Consider the following 15,470-nt stretch of genomic DNA (forward strand, 5'->3'; position numbering starts at 1 on the left):
GTGATAGTAGAACATGACTCTTAACTATTGATCAATCTCTTGAGGGTCCTTTCAAAGGGCAGGTCCGGCCTTGTGTATGCGTTCTATTGAAGTTCTGGATACTGTTCAGGGCGGCATGTAGACGATACAAGCCATCCTGAACAGTACCATGGCCTAGAGAGGAAGCCAGTGTAAATCACATAGGTTAAGGGTGATTTGGTCAGATTTCGGAACACCTTTAATGCAGCACTCTGGACTGCTTTTAGTGGTGCCAGGTGAGCGATTGGGTGCCCAATCAGGAGGGGTTTTCCCACATGAATGTGCAAGGCCACACATCCTGCAGTAGCATGAAGGGTTTGATTTTGCAAAGGGTGGAGATTTGGTGCCAGACCATTTGGGCCGTCTGGCTATGTGTTTCTGGAAGGACAGGTTGCTGTGGATGGTCAAGCCTAAGGATTTTGCTCAATCCGAGAGTTGCAGATCAAATCCTTCTATCATAGAGCACATTATAGATTACTTTCAAAGGGATTGCTGGTTATGAAAACACAGAGTAAAATATAGAATAATTAAATGCACTATTTTAGGAATAACTACATTTAAGGTACCATGAATGAAATAAATTGAAATGTTCCATGTAAGTCATCTCAAAGTCTCAATTTAATCCTGGTGTGATCAGCCGACACGTGTTTCGACAAAGAGGTTGTATTCAAGGCACTTCTTCTAAGGAATTGGTGTATAAACCATATTGGCCTTGATACAATTGGATGATGGTCTGCTGCTAAGCCACGTAGTATTAATCTTGATAGCTGTGAATGCATTATCTGGCACAACTTAATGAAAATGCATTATCTGAATTGAATAGAGTGGTCATAAGCGCACAAGTTCTATTTCGAACCCAATCCAGAAATTCTACAGGTCTACGGTACATCTGTGATCCAGTAATGCGCTTTCAAGGGGTGCTTAGATGTGTGTGTACAATATAGAGATAATGCAAAGCACTTTTCTTGGGAGACCTACATGGAGACAATAGTAATAGAATGCAACCTAGAGGCAATGCAGTGTGTTTTGTGAGGGTGGGCAATATAACAATATAGTGTACAAAAAAACTGCACTTTCTTAGGAAGATTTAGATGTGAGAGACTATTAGACACCACATAGACACCATATAGAAACAAGTCAGAAACTTGGGACAGCTAAGGCCTTGATAGGGGTAGCATATGTTAGGTTTAAAGGTTGTCTTCCCTTACCTGATTGTAGCAGAAATAAGGACCAGCGCTCATTTTAGGATTGGGGCACAAGGAGGCACCCATATCCTATGCATTTCTCTGGCTGCCTTGGCAAGGCATCCCTAGGCTAACTGGAGAAATACGTCTGGTGAATGGTAGAGAGGGCTTCAGGGGCATATAGGAGGCCTTGAGTACACAAAGGGATTGTGGGAGAGGGGTGTGGAAAATATCTACTTTTCAAAGCTAATTCTGTTTTTGAAAAGCTAAATGGAAAACATAACAATCAACCTAATAGCACACTCCTTTTCTCAAGGCTTAGGAAGAGAGTGAATCTCGGAAATCAATTAAAAACAAATTTTAAAAAAAATTCAGGGATAAGAAACAAGCAGCTCCTAACCAATTTAAAGACACCTCCTGTCCCTTCTGCCCCTGCTTTTGAGGATTAAGGGACGGATCAGGTGACTTCCTCGGCCTTAAGGAGGCCTGGATTTCAGAAAGGTATTGTGGGAGAGGGTTTTGAAAAACTGCTACCTACAAAGCAAATTATTTTTTTTCTAAGGCTTAACAAACAGAGGGAATAGGAAAAAAGCAGGACCTTCCACCACCAATCTCCTCTCAAGATAAAAGACATAGCCCTGCACTTTCTTTATCTGTTTCACAGAATTGGGGGATGGGTCAGTGCCTTCATAGGTCAACAGTGGGCCTGGATTTAACACATGAATTGTGGGAAATGACTGTGGAAAATGGCTACATGCAAAGCTAATTCTGTTTTTTAAGCTTTTCCGAAATACCAATTAAACTACAAGCACACTCATTGCTTTTTTAAAGGCTTAGCAAAGAGAGTGAAAATCCGATATCAAGCTAAAATAAATCAGCCCTATACAAAACCAGGCTCCTGTGCAGGCAAAATATTCAGCACTGGCGTTTCTGGCTATGCTTCACAGGATCGTGGGGTGGGTCAGTTGACGCCCCTGGCATATAGGGCATATAGGAGGCATGGATTTCAGATAGGGATCTTGGGAAAGATGTATAGTAAATGGCTACCTACAGAGCTAATTCTGTTTTTACAAAGGCTTACAAAGAGAGGGAAAAATACCAATCCATCTAAAAGCACAGCCAGAGGAAAAATTGGAAATCAAGCTAAAAGAAAACATAACCTAACTCAGGGAAAGGAAACAGGCAGCTTATTGCAACACCAAACTCCCCTCCAGACACAATACACAGAACTTGCCTTTTGGAGCCTTCCTCTCAGGATAGGGGGATGGGTCAGGTGACCTACTGGGCCTATGGGAGGCATGTATTTCACAAACGAACAGTAGCAGAGGATTGTGGATAAGGGTTCACCTGCAAATATACTTCAGGTTTTCAAAGGCTTAACAAAGAGAGGGAAAGAAATGACAATTCAACTTCAGGCAGACTCCTTTCTTTTTCAAAGGCTTGAAAGGGAGAGTGAAAACCAGAAATCCAGCTAAAACAAAGCAAAAAGGACAACTGGGATTGGAAACAAGCCACACCTTGAAACTCCAATCTCCCCTACAGAGAAAATGCAAAGCACCGTCCCTTCGGCCTCTGATTCTAAGGATTGGAGGACCGGCCAAGTGATTTCCTGGGCCTATAGGAAGCCTGGATTGCACGAGGATATCGGGCCACCGGGGCATGGAAAATGGTTACTTGCAAGACTAATTCTGTTTTTTGAAAGGCTTATCAAAGAGAGGGAAAACTGCCAATCTGACTAAAAGTACATTCCTTTCTTTTTTTAAAGGATTGAAAAAGAGAGGGGGAAGCGGAAGGAAGCTAAAACAAATCATAAAATACCTGAGAGAAAGGAAACAAGCAGCTCCTTCCAACACTAATATCATATCTAGACACCAGCCCTGTCTTTTCTGCCTCTGCTTCTCAGGATTGGGCATGGGTCAGATGACATCCTGGACCAATAGGGGGCCTGGATTTCAAAGAGTGATTGTGAGAAAGGATGATGGACAATGGCTACCTGCAAGGCTAATTCTTTTTTTTAAAGGCTTACAAAGAGAGGGAATAATACTAATCCATCTAAAAGCACACTGCTTGCTTCTCTCAAGGCTTTAAAAACGAAGGAAAATGGAAATCAAGCTAAAAGAAACCACAAAACACCTCAAACAAGCAGTTCATGCCAACACCAAACCCCCCTCCAGACAAAATACACAGAACTTGCCTTTCGGCCTTTTCTTCAGGATCGGGAGAAGGGTCAGGTGACTTTCTGGGCCTAGAGGGGGCCTGGATTTTGAAAAAGGGATATTGGGAGAGAGGTGTGGAAAATGGCTGCCTGAAAAGGTCATTCTGTTTTTTAAAGGCTTAATATAGAGAGGGAAAAATACCAATCCAACTAAATGCCCTCTCGCTGCTTTATTGAAGCCTTAAAAAAGAGAGCCACAATTGTAAATCAAGCTAACAATTGAAGAAATAGTTCAGGGATATGAAACAAGCAGCTTCTTCCAATCCGTCCTTTTGTATTCAGGACTGCTTGGAGTGCTGAACTACATTTCCCTGCAGTAGCTGGGTTTTTAATCTTTAGTCCAGGCATGTCCAATCTGTGATAGCTGTCTGCTGGGCGCCTCTCTCACTTCTGGATACATTTGTTGCCCAGGTACTCTGGCTGTTATTGTACTGTAGCTTATTCTTGAACCATATTTAAAAATCTTTTAACTTCCCTTATGGCAGACCTTGTGCTCATGTTACAAAACAAGCGACATAACCTTGACGTTACTGTCCCTCCTCAGGACTGTGGAAAAAGCATGCCGAAAGTGCGTCCCATTATGTAACAACAGATTCTTCCACCTCCATTTCCACACCCACACCTAAAATGGACCCAGAAATGTTGCCTTGTGCCAACCCTAGTTGTATAAGTGAAACTAATTAGTTACTTATTAGCAACAGTCATAGGCAGCTCCAGGCATACCTGTCCCTGTTCCCCGTACTTAAACATGTTGCAGGCTCCTCAAGAACTGCTTTCCCTACTTCTATACAGCCGGTTGAGATTTTGCAATCTAGTGACACCGAACCTCAGACTACCATTAGATTGTCCCCCAAAAATGTAATTACCCATAGCAACAAACTTGGGTTAACTACTCTACTTATATCTGCATCATTTACACCCAACAGTTGCATAACTTATCATATTATTGAACATCTTGAAAAGATTATCGATTTTAACACTGACCTGTCAGAACCATCAGTGGTTGAAGTGAATGTCCTCACTCAAAAGAATTGCTCTTTGGGGCCGCATCTTAACATTGCCCTACTTGACACACGCTCCCTCCTTAAACATGGATCAGAGATTGCGGCCTATCTTGCCATAACCAAACTAAATATATTTGTCATTACGGAGACTTGGCTCCACGAAGCAGCTTCTCTTGCCGCCTCTTAGGCAATTCCATTTGGCTACAAAATGTTCAGATCTGATTGATTTGGCCAAAGCGGGGGAGGTGTGGCTCTGATTGTGAAAGACCATTTTGATTGCCACTGCGTTAATATGGTAAATATCAAAGGTTGCGAAATTCTAATTGTTAAGATGAGAATTAACCATGACAACACAGTAAGCTTTGTTGTTTCATACAATCCTCCTAATAACATGCCACAGTTTGAGGAACTCTTTCTGGCTCTTCTTAATGACATTACCAAACCTCACTCCCATGTGATTGTGTTGGGCGATTTTCATCTTCACTTGCATCCCGTGAAACAATCGGCTATTCACAGTTAGTGAAAGAGCAGACACATAGAGACAGTAATATATTATATTGTGTTCTGACGCATAACATTTCCATCTTTCCTATTACCACGCTCGTTTGTCCATGGTCTAGCCATGTTAGAGTTCTATTCTTTCTATTCCGTTCTCCACATTGTTACCTTCTAAACGTCCTCGATTGGATGTTACCCACAGTAACAAAGACATGGAACTTTAAGCGCATTACACCTCATCTCAGGCTCCTAAACTAAAGACATTATAACACCTTGATGACTCCTCTTGTTTGGTATCACATCTACTACAATCTATTTTGGCCACAATTAATCACCTGGCTCCTGAGAGGACCAAAATAATAAAGCCAGAGACTGTGAAGAACTCTTGGTTTAATAATGACATCATTCAGGCCAGCCAAGACAAGAGAGCTCTTGAGACAGACTGGAGAAACATCCTTGTCCTCTTAAATTGGCAGCCTATAACAAGTCTCTATGCAGGTTTACATAAGCCATCATTGAAGCTAAATCCATTAACTTTAACACCAGTATCAATAATGCCAAGTCCAGCTTGAGAGAACTCTTCAGAATCCTGATGCAGATTGAGGGCAAACGTTCAGTCTTCTCTGTGGTGGAAAGGAACATAGCCTGGTGTCAGGGAATACACAATAGGTTTTCAAGAAAAATTGCTGTCCACCAACAAGCAATCACATCTCAGCAACACCATTTAAAAGACTGTCATTTTTCCTCAGGACACTACCAGACCTTACATGGCATGACTGGTGAGCCCAATCCTACCAAGTTCGCATTCAGTCAATGCACTGAGCTGGATATGTTTAGGATTGTCTGTAAGCTGAAACCAACCTCGTGCATTGGTGATGCTTGTCCTGCCAACATCCTCAAGGGCTCTCTCGATCTCATGGTCCCTTGGCTTACAAAGATTGTGAATACTTCCTATAAAGATGGATTGGTGCCTCTGGGTCTGAAGAAAGGCTGGATTACCCTCATTTAAAAAATAAAGTAACGTGGACCCTTTCTTGGTGAAAAACGTATCTTCTGAAGATCCTGAACCGTGTTTCTTATCTCCAGCTCCAGAAATTCGTGGAGGCAAATAACATTTTAGGTATTCACCAAACAGGGTTGAGATCTAAACACGGGACTGAAACAGCTTTATTGGACTAAGTCCATCATATCCAGTATTGTGGAAAGGGGTCTTCCGGTGCTGCTGATGTTCTTAGATCTCTCAGAAGCATTTGATCCGTTGATCGCACATTCCAAGTGGATAGGCTCAAGGATATCACCTGCTGCTCGGAGATCGCTGCCCAGTGGATTAAATCCTTTTTGGGCCCAAGCTCTTCCAGGGTAGCCGCCGATGGTGTAAAAGCTTCTTCCATTACGATCACCTGTGGGGTGCCTCCGGGTTCCTGTTTGTCTCCTACTCTATTTAACATTTACATCAGGCCTTTACTCGATCTCTTGGACAGTCTGGAGGTACAATTCAACAACTATGCTTCCGACACCCAGATTCTCTTTGAGTTATCGGTTTACTTTAATGAGGAAAAAAGAGAGCTCCTGATTATTGCATCTTGCCCTCGGTCGAAAAGAATTGACCTATCTACAACCATTTTCGATCATCGGCTGTATGATACCTGTTGCCAAACATGTGAAGACATTAGGGGGCCAATTCATAGAATTCGGCGCACAAGTGGCGCACGCGGCTGGCGCACAGTGTGCGCGTGCGGTAGGCTGCGCCAGCCGCGTGCGCCGAAACACATTCAGGCGCACAGCGTATTCATGGATTCCAACATCCACAACCAGCCGTGGCGCAGAGTGGCGCAGCGACCCTGCAGCAGCGTCAGTTACGCCCCCAAGAACGCCCCTTGCGCAGGGAAAAGCCATCAAAATCCCCAATCCAGCGCAAAGGGCAGCAGCAAACGCAGTGCGGGGAGCGTGTATTTCAGGGGTGTGCGGGTGTCCCCACACGCGATAGGCCTGGGTACGTGTATTACAGGGGTGCGCGAGAAAATCTACACGCGATTGGCCTGGGTACGTGGATTTCAGGGGTGCGCGAGAAATTCTACACGCGATTAGCCTGGGTACGTGTATTACAGGGGTGCGCGAGAAATTCTACACGCGATTGGCCTGGGTACGTGGAATTCAGGGGTACGCGAGAAATTCTACACGCGATTGGCCTGGGTACGTGGATTTCAGGGGTGCGCGAGAAATTCTACACGCGATTGGCCTGGGTACGTGGATTTCAGTGGTGCGCGAGAAATTCTACACGCGATTGGCCTGGGTACGTGGATTTCAGGGGTGCGCGAGAAATTCTACACGCGATTGGCCTGGGTACGTGGATTTCAGGGGTTCGCGAGAAATTCTACACGCGATTGGCCTGGGTACGTGGATTTCAGGGGTGCGTGAGAAAATCTACACGCGATTGGCCTGGGTACGTGGATTTCAGGGGTGCGCGAGAAATTCTACACGCGATTGGCCTGGGTACGTGGATTTCAGGGGTGCGCGAGAAATTCTACACGCGATTGTGCTGGGTACGTGGATTTCAGGGGTGCGCGAGAAATTCTACACGCGATTGGCCTGGGTACGTGGATTTCAGGGGTGCGCGAGAAAATCTACACGCGATTGGGCTGGGTACGTGGATTTCAGGGGTGCGCGAGAAATTCTACACGCGATTGGCCTGGGTACGTGGATTTCAGGGGTGCGCGAGAAAATCTACACGCGATTGGGCTGGGTACGTGGATTTCAGGGGTGTGCGAGAAATTCTACACGCGATTGGCCTGGGTACGTGGATTTCAGGGGTGCGCGAGAAATCCTACACGCGATTGGGCCTGTGCGAGTGGGGCAGTGTATTACGTAGGTGTGCGGGAAGTTGAAGAGGTGAATTGCCAGTGTGGGTCCTCCCAGGTCTCCCCTCTACCCCCTCCACGACCTCTGCAGGCAGCCCACACCACAGGGGACTACCCTGCACCCCTGGTCATGTCCCGCAGGCAGCCCATCCACCATGGGCATGCCCCCCAGCCAAGCCACATGTCCCCTTGCACCCCCACCCCCCAGCAGGCCCCCACTCATGTCCCCCTGCACCCCCACCCCCCAGCAGTGCAGGGGCAGCCTCCACCAGGCCCCCACCCATGTCTCCCACCACCCCCAGTCACCAGCCACCAGGGGCAGCCTCCACCAGGCCCCCACCCATGTCCGACTCATGTCTCCCAGCACCCCCACCCCCCAGCCACCAGGGCCAGCCTCCACCAGGCCCCCACACATCTCACAGCACCACCACCCCCCAGCCACCAGGGGCAGCCACCACCAGGCCCCCACCCATGTCTGACTCATGTCTCCCACCACCCCCACCCCCCCAGCCACCAGGGGCACCCTCCACCAGGCCCCCACCCATGTCTCCCAGCACACCCACCCCCCAGCCACCAGGGGCAGCCTCCACCAGGCCCCCACCCATGTCCGACTCATGTCTCCCAGCACCCCCACCCCCCCAGCCACCAGGGGCAGCCTCCACCAGGCCCCCACCCATGTCTCCCAGCACCCCCACCCCCCAGCCACCAGGGGCAGCCTCCACCAGGCACCCACCCATGTCTCCCAGCACCACCACCCCCCAGCCACCAGGGGCAGCCTCCACCAGGCCCCCACCCATGTCTCCAAGCACCCCCACCCCCCCAGCCACCAGGGGCACCCTCCACCAGGCCCCCACACATATGTCCCCCTGCACCCCCACCCCCCAGCCACCAGGGGCAGCCTCCACCAGGCCCCCACCCATGTCTGACTCATGTCTCCCACCACCCCCACCCCCCCAGCCACCAGGGGCACCCTCCACCAGGCCCCCACCCATGTCTCCCAGCACACCCACCCCCCAGCCACCAGGGGCAGCCTCCACCAGGCCCCCACCCATGTCTCCCACCACCCCCACCCCCCAGCCACCAGGGGCAGCCTCCACCAGGCCCCCACCCATGTCTCCAAGCACCCCCACCCCCCCAGCCACCAGGGGCACCCTCCACCAGGCCCCCACACATATGTCCCCCTGCACCCCCACCCCCTAGCATCCAGGGGCACCCTCCACCTGGCACCCACACATGTCTCCCACCACCCCCACCCCCCAGCCACCAGGGGCAGCCTCCACCAGGCCCCCACCCATGTCCAGGAACAGAGACTTCCATGCTGTCATGTGTGCAATCTGCACAGGGCTCCCCATGTCACATTCAAACACATGCAACAACCATGCGGTTCACACATTACAGGTCGCACATGCATTACCATGATGTCCCTGCACACATACATGCGTACATGGCCTATGTCACACATACAGGCAGGTATCAGACAACCAGCACACTGCAACATGCCCTGTCTCACACAGCAATGCTTGGCCACTTACCGCTCAACTCCAGACGGGTCTCCCTCTCAAGGACCTGGGCGTGGAGCGCTGGGTGTATGCGTTCCAGGACCCTCAACTGGATGGAACTCATGCGGCCCCGGCCCCCCTCCACAAGGCGCCGGGCCTTCATGAGGGTCCTTGACCTCAAGTCCTCCCAGCGCTTCTTGACCTTCTGGATGTTGCGGGTTGCCACCCCCTCCGCGTCCTCTCCCGTCCTTCCCTCTTGGCGCGGGACGATCCGAAGAGGGCATCATACTGCCCCAGGACTTGCTCCACCAGGACACCAACTTCGGTGGCAGGGAAGCTGGTGCCCCTCTGCCCCTCTGCCCCTCTGGCCGGGGGTTGCAACTGGTGTCAGATGTGGATGTGCTCCACATGGCAACCCCAGGGGCAGGAGTGGCTGACTAACTGGGTCCTGGGGCTGGGCTGTGGAGCGATGTCATTTGAGTCGGGACTCTTCTGTACCAGCAGGGGTGGACACAGCAACTGGACCCCTGCAGATGGCTGATGTGCAGGCACCAAATGGCAGGGCACGGTGGCAGCAGGCAGGCAGGCAGGCAGCAGCAGATGGCATGTGGGAGGCTGCTTGGGGCACTGGGGGCCAGTGAAGTGTCCTTCTGGGCAGGAGCGCGGTCTTCCGTGCATTTTCGCGTGGCCAGCTTCCTACGGAGTGATTAGGCACGTGAAAAATCTGCACGCTGCGTGTAATGCGCATAAGCGCGCGTGAAAAACTGCACGTCCGCGTGTAATAGGAGGAAAGGGCCCATGCATAAGCGTGCGCGCGTGAAAAACTGCACGTCCGCGTGTAATGCGCGTAATCAAACGTGAAAAAGTGCACGTCCGCATGTGACTTGACGCGCGCGTGCGTTTTCCCTCAGCACGGGTTAAAGGTGAGCGGGCCCAGCAGTTCGCTGTACGTGCCTTTCGTGGAGACCGACGTGTGTTGCTGCTTCCAGTTGTTTCGCGCGCCATCTACTTCACAGCTCTCAAGGACGTATCTCTTCTTTTGGCGGGGGTATTGGCTACGCGTGTTTTTCTGCATCGCGCTAGTCAGACGGTGAGTCGCAAACGCTCCTTTTCCCACTGCGGGTGCCCCTGTGTATCGCACCCATTTTCGATGTCATCGTAGCCTGCGTGTCCCACGCGTACGCGTTATACGTGTTACTGGGTGCCACCGCGTACTGCGGGAGGTTTAATCCACGCACGTAGGCTGCAGGGTTGCGTGCACGGTTTTACTGCAGTTTTGGGGTGCCTGAGCGTTGCGTGACCCGTCAACACATCACCGGGGTCACATACAGCCTTGCAGGTGCAGGGGGGCTGTTAACATCTTGCTTCCCACCCCCTTCACCCCAATTGCCCAGGTCAATTGTGCTGTACACCTCCCATTGGCACCACTCCATCTGTGCCAGCACTATAACATCTGTGCCATGGTAGGGAGGCTACCAAAGGTGAGGGGCGCCTCAGCTGGGCGTCCTCCTCGTGGCGGGCGTGGTCGGGGACGTGGCCGTGGTGACCAGGGAGTAGGGGGACTCCAGGGTGTCCAGGGCAGCCACAGAGGGGGAAGAGGCAGGGGTGCGCCACTTGAGCACAATGTTGTGCCATGTGTCGGTGCAGCCATGCCACCACCCCCTGTGGTTCAGGGGGATGCAGCTCCTGCATCTGGCACTGGCACCCGTATGACCCGGCAGTCCGTTCCATCGACTGCCACGGGCCCAAGGGTAGCGGTAGCTGCAGGTGCAGTTGTGGACACCGCCACCCAGGCTCAGGGTCTGCCAGCGCAGGCTGCGTTGGCACTTGAAGAGCCCTTGGTAGATCTCCAACAGGCCAGGGGGGAAACCATTGGGGCAGGCCGGGCTGCTCAGACCAAGACACGTGTCCCTGGGGCAGTCATGTCATCTGCTGCCCCGAACAGCCGGGAGTTGGCAAGTGCAGGGGCAGATGCACCCAACAGCACCCCGGTTGTGAGTCTGCCAACCAGGACCGTTGCGGTCAATGACCCTGCCACAGCTGATGTTGCTGCGCAGGGTCCATTAGTGGGCACCCAGCTGCCACTGACACAAGTCAGGCCTTTGGTCATCCCTCCACCTGCCACTCCCTCGGCTCAATCCACCCAACCCACTGGCCATACTGGTCAGGGCGGCATTAGCCAGCCAGGGTCTGCGCCACAGTCCAAGAGGAGGAAGGTTGCATCTGCAGCACAGGCTGGGACCCCACACACAGCCACGACCTCCTGCACGTCGAGGAAGAAGCCTTTCTGTAAGCAGGAACTGGACTTCCTCGTGGACTACGTGCGGGGACACAGCCGTGACATGCTAGTGGGTGCCAATAGTCAGACTACGGCTGCCCAACGTGACACCCACTGGAAGCATGTGGCGGAACATGTCAGTTCATTCGGCCATGAGGTGCGCACGGCGCAGGAGTGCAAAAAGCGCTGGAATGACATCAAGCGCAGCACTAAGGCCAAGCGTGCCTCAAATTACAACTTGACTCTGGTGACTGGCGGTGGGCCTGCACCAGAGGAGGAAGAACTCACTCCGCATGAGGCTCTCGTTGCGGAGTTCATACCACCAGAATTGGTCGAAGGTGTGGGAGAGATGCTGGACTTTGATGCCCAGTCCAGTGAGTGTTGATGCGTAGTTGTTGAGGACGTGTGTGTTTCACATGTGGGATGTGTTGTGCATGATTGCTGCTACATGTGACCTGTACATGGTTCTGATGTGTAAGTAATGCAATGCCACCGTCATGCATGTCTCCTCTGCCTGCATGCGGGACTCCATGTGGCCATGCTCCCTTGCCCCTCCTCCGCCACTCTGCACCCCAGTTCCACCTTTGCACTGGTCTGCTACATTCTTGCCAATGTGTAGTTTCATGTTCATGTGTCCTGTGTAGATGCTAACTTCCAGCTTAGAAACTGCCAGACATATGCCGTGTGGTACAGCCTTAGTACTCGATGCAGGGCATCCCACTTGTACTGTGCATGGGTCAGATGTCCCGCAGGGACATGAGTGCCCATTCATGCTCCATGTGCATTGCACACATGCCCCTATGTGTCCTTGACTGGATGATCACTGTAATATGAGTCCTTGGTTACATACATTGCCTGCCATATTATCGGCCTCCCCATGTCAACTGTGGCTCAGTCCTGCGTTGCACACATGTTTAGGCTCTGACAATCTGTGTGGCTCACAGGCCTCAGCCTGTTCAATGGCCAATGACTCTGTCCAACTCCTGTCGTGTCTTCTACACACGTGGCCGGCCTCCGGATCTTCCATCATGTGTCCTGCCCACTGTCCCAGCATCATTTGCAGTGTTGTAATTGAAATCACATTAAGCTGTTGATGCCAGTCAACACTGCTTGTCAATACACAGGTGTATGGTCAGCCTTTTGATACCATGCTAGGCATCCCTGCTTTGGTACTGGGGTGGAGGGGTGCTTGCCTTCTAGACATGGTACACATTTAATACACAATGCACGTGATGTCTGATTTTGACATTGCACTGCCTTCACATTTCCTGGCACACACCATGGAGTGCTTGTACATGTAGGTAGTGAGTGGCGTACACATTTTCTGCACTGCATAGACCCACTTCCATGCAAACTGCCACCTTTCAACAGGTCTGATCACAGAAGCTATTCTAAGTAGACCCAGCATGCATGCAAGGTCATATGTTGTGTGTCACATGTCTGCCAGATGCCTTTGCTGTCGGTGTGTGTGTGTGTGTTGTGTGCTTCTGACATGTGTACTGACCCTTTCCTCTCTATTTTTCAGGTGATGACGCAATGGATGCAGAGGATGGTGTTGTCATGCCAGACACAGGGTTGGTAAGACCACATCAACCCGGCACTAGTGGGGGTCGTGGGGTGGTAGGCCACGAAAACCCCCAAGTGCTGCAGTCCATCCTGTCTCTGGCTGTCTATGAGTCCAGCCTTGATGACGACTCTGACGTCCATGTTGAGTTGGATGACCATCAAGTCCATGTGTCAGGGGTGAGTGATTCTGATGTGGACACTCCTCTGTCTGCGACCCCTGCACTGAGGGATCAGACAGTCTTGGTTCCTCCGCCCGTGGTGGATCGGGACGCAGGGTCACCCTCCACACCAGTCACTGATGTGCCTGGGACATCACGTCGACGGGGGCATGTAGTCGTGCAGCCGCAGGCGGTGCCAACACAGCGAGGACCCCCGGTCCTTGGGTCCCGCAGGGGTCAAGCCCGGCAACGCGGTCGCCGCGCGCAACCGCTGTATACTGAGTGGGAGCAAGACATGACTGCCAATTCAGAACGGCAGGGGGCAGCAATGGAGAACATCGCTGACAGCATGGAGCGTGTGGCCCGATCTGTGCTCCCCCCTGCTAGGCAGGTGCTACTCCAGCAGCAGGCGGCACGGTCCACGGCCCGCTCACTCAGGCTGGGCATGGCGGCCTCAGACAGGGCACGCCAGGCTGAAATGTCGTCTCTGCGTCAAGCAATTGCTGCTCACGCAGAGGCGCACATGGATGCCCTGAGGGAGGAGTATGCCTCCCTCAGATCCACTCTGGGTGTCCTTATGATGTCCCAGAGGCAGCAGGCAGAGGAGAGGTTTGCACAGCTTGAGCGCACCATCTCGGCTGAGCTACAGGCTTGCCGGGAGGTGCAGCGGTTGTCCAGCCAGGCCTTGCAGGAGGAACTCCGTGTTACACGTGCTACCTTGCAAGAGGAAGCACGTGTATCACGTGAGGTCCTGCATGCAGACCTATGTAACATCGCCACACAGAACCAGGCTCACCTGTCCGGCAGACTTGCTGCCGACGAGGGGCAAGCTGCGGCTAGGCGTGGCCAGGCTACTGTGCCACGTCCTCCTTTCCAGGATGAGCCAGACTCGGACGACCATCTATCTCCCACATAGGTCGTGCTGTGAAGGCGTTGAGCCCATGGAGGTATTTTTTTTTGGCTCAGCATCATCGCATGTGGATGTTGAGCAGCACCCTGTACCTCCCCCCTCCTGGGTGCCTCCCCTCCCCCCCGGGTCGTATGTGGCCATTTTTGATTTTTCTTTTAGTTTAGTTAGTTAAGTTTCTGTTTGATAGTTAGTTTAAATAGTTAAATAGTTGAGTTAGTTTAAAATTTGTAGTCTATTGTGCTTACATGTGACAGTGCGGTGCCTTGTGGTTTTTGAAGGCATCCACTGTCTGTTCCAGCTGGGCCCTTCATGGTTGTCTTGTGTATGTGTTTGCTGCTTGGGTTCCTTGACTCACATATGCCACTCCTGCCTCCCTTATCCATGGGCTCGCAAGGATGGTTCGGTGTAACAGATTTTTACACAAGGGCTTTGGACTGTCATATCTGTGGCATGTCTGGTGCTTTTTGACTTGTGTTGACACCCCTAGTGGGGATGATTTAGGTGTAATTGTCCACTGTTCAGCTTTTGCTAGATGGGGCGTGTCATGATTAATGTGGACATTGATTGCTATGCATTGTGTATTATGTTTCATATCTTTCCTGTACACGTGCTTGTTGCAAATCATGCTGTAGATAGTGTTCCACACTTTGGAGGTGAAAGACGGACTGATGGTGTGATTTGTGATGTGACTCTCTGACATGGTCAAGTAATGAGATGCCTGATGAGACACACACAGATCACTTTGATGCATTAATCATGTGTTTCATGCACTTTCTGCAGGGGGATGAGGCATCAGAGCACCTTTGCCAGCAGACATGGCCCATTGGACGACCTAATTCCTGACCCGTTTGTTGGTGCCCACATGCACATGTGTGCACAAGCAGAGCCACAGTGATTGCAGACCCACATCCTAGAACTGCTGACATGTTCCAAGCAACTCCAGGCAAGGTGAGCATCACAGGGGGGCCACGAGACAGCAAAGCTTGCACCAGGCGAGTTGCACGTGCAGGCTTAGTCACAGCACTGAGGGTGAGCTTAGACAAATATTGGTGTTGAAGCACAGAATGCAGCTCAGATGTGTTTGTGGACTGATGGCTGTTGATAGTAGGGTTGTCTGGGACACATGCGGGGGCAGTGGCACATACCCTGCGGTACACCAAGGTTCATTGAGGCACTTGTATCAACCATGTAGCCTTCCAAGACATGGAAAGGGGCAGCTCACAGGGACATACAGCAAGGGACATACTCGGGTGCAGTGCATGTCTATTCCACGTACTTCATG

At 51.4% G+C, this 15,470-nt stretch overlaps 1 protein-coding gene across 8 annotated transcripts in view; it reads right to left on the reverse strand.

Moving 5' to 3' along the window:
- Positions 1 to 15,470, reverse strand: part of CHD5 (chromodomain helicase DNA binding protein 5) — a 2,731,226-nt gene that overhangs the window by 378,133 nt on the left and 2,337,623 nt on the right. The window lies entirely within an intron of this gene.

The sequence above is a fragment of the Ambystoma mexicanum genome, chromosome 8, assembly GCF_040938575.1.
Source record: "Ambystoma mexicanum isolate Mex_15411 chromosome 8, UKY_AmexF1_1, whole genome shotgun sequence".
NCBI classification, from domain to species: Eukaryota; Metazoa; Chordata; class Amphibia; order Caudata; family Ambystomatidae; genus Ambystoma; species Ambystoma mexicanum.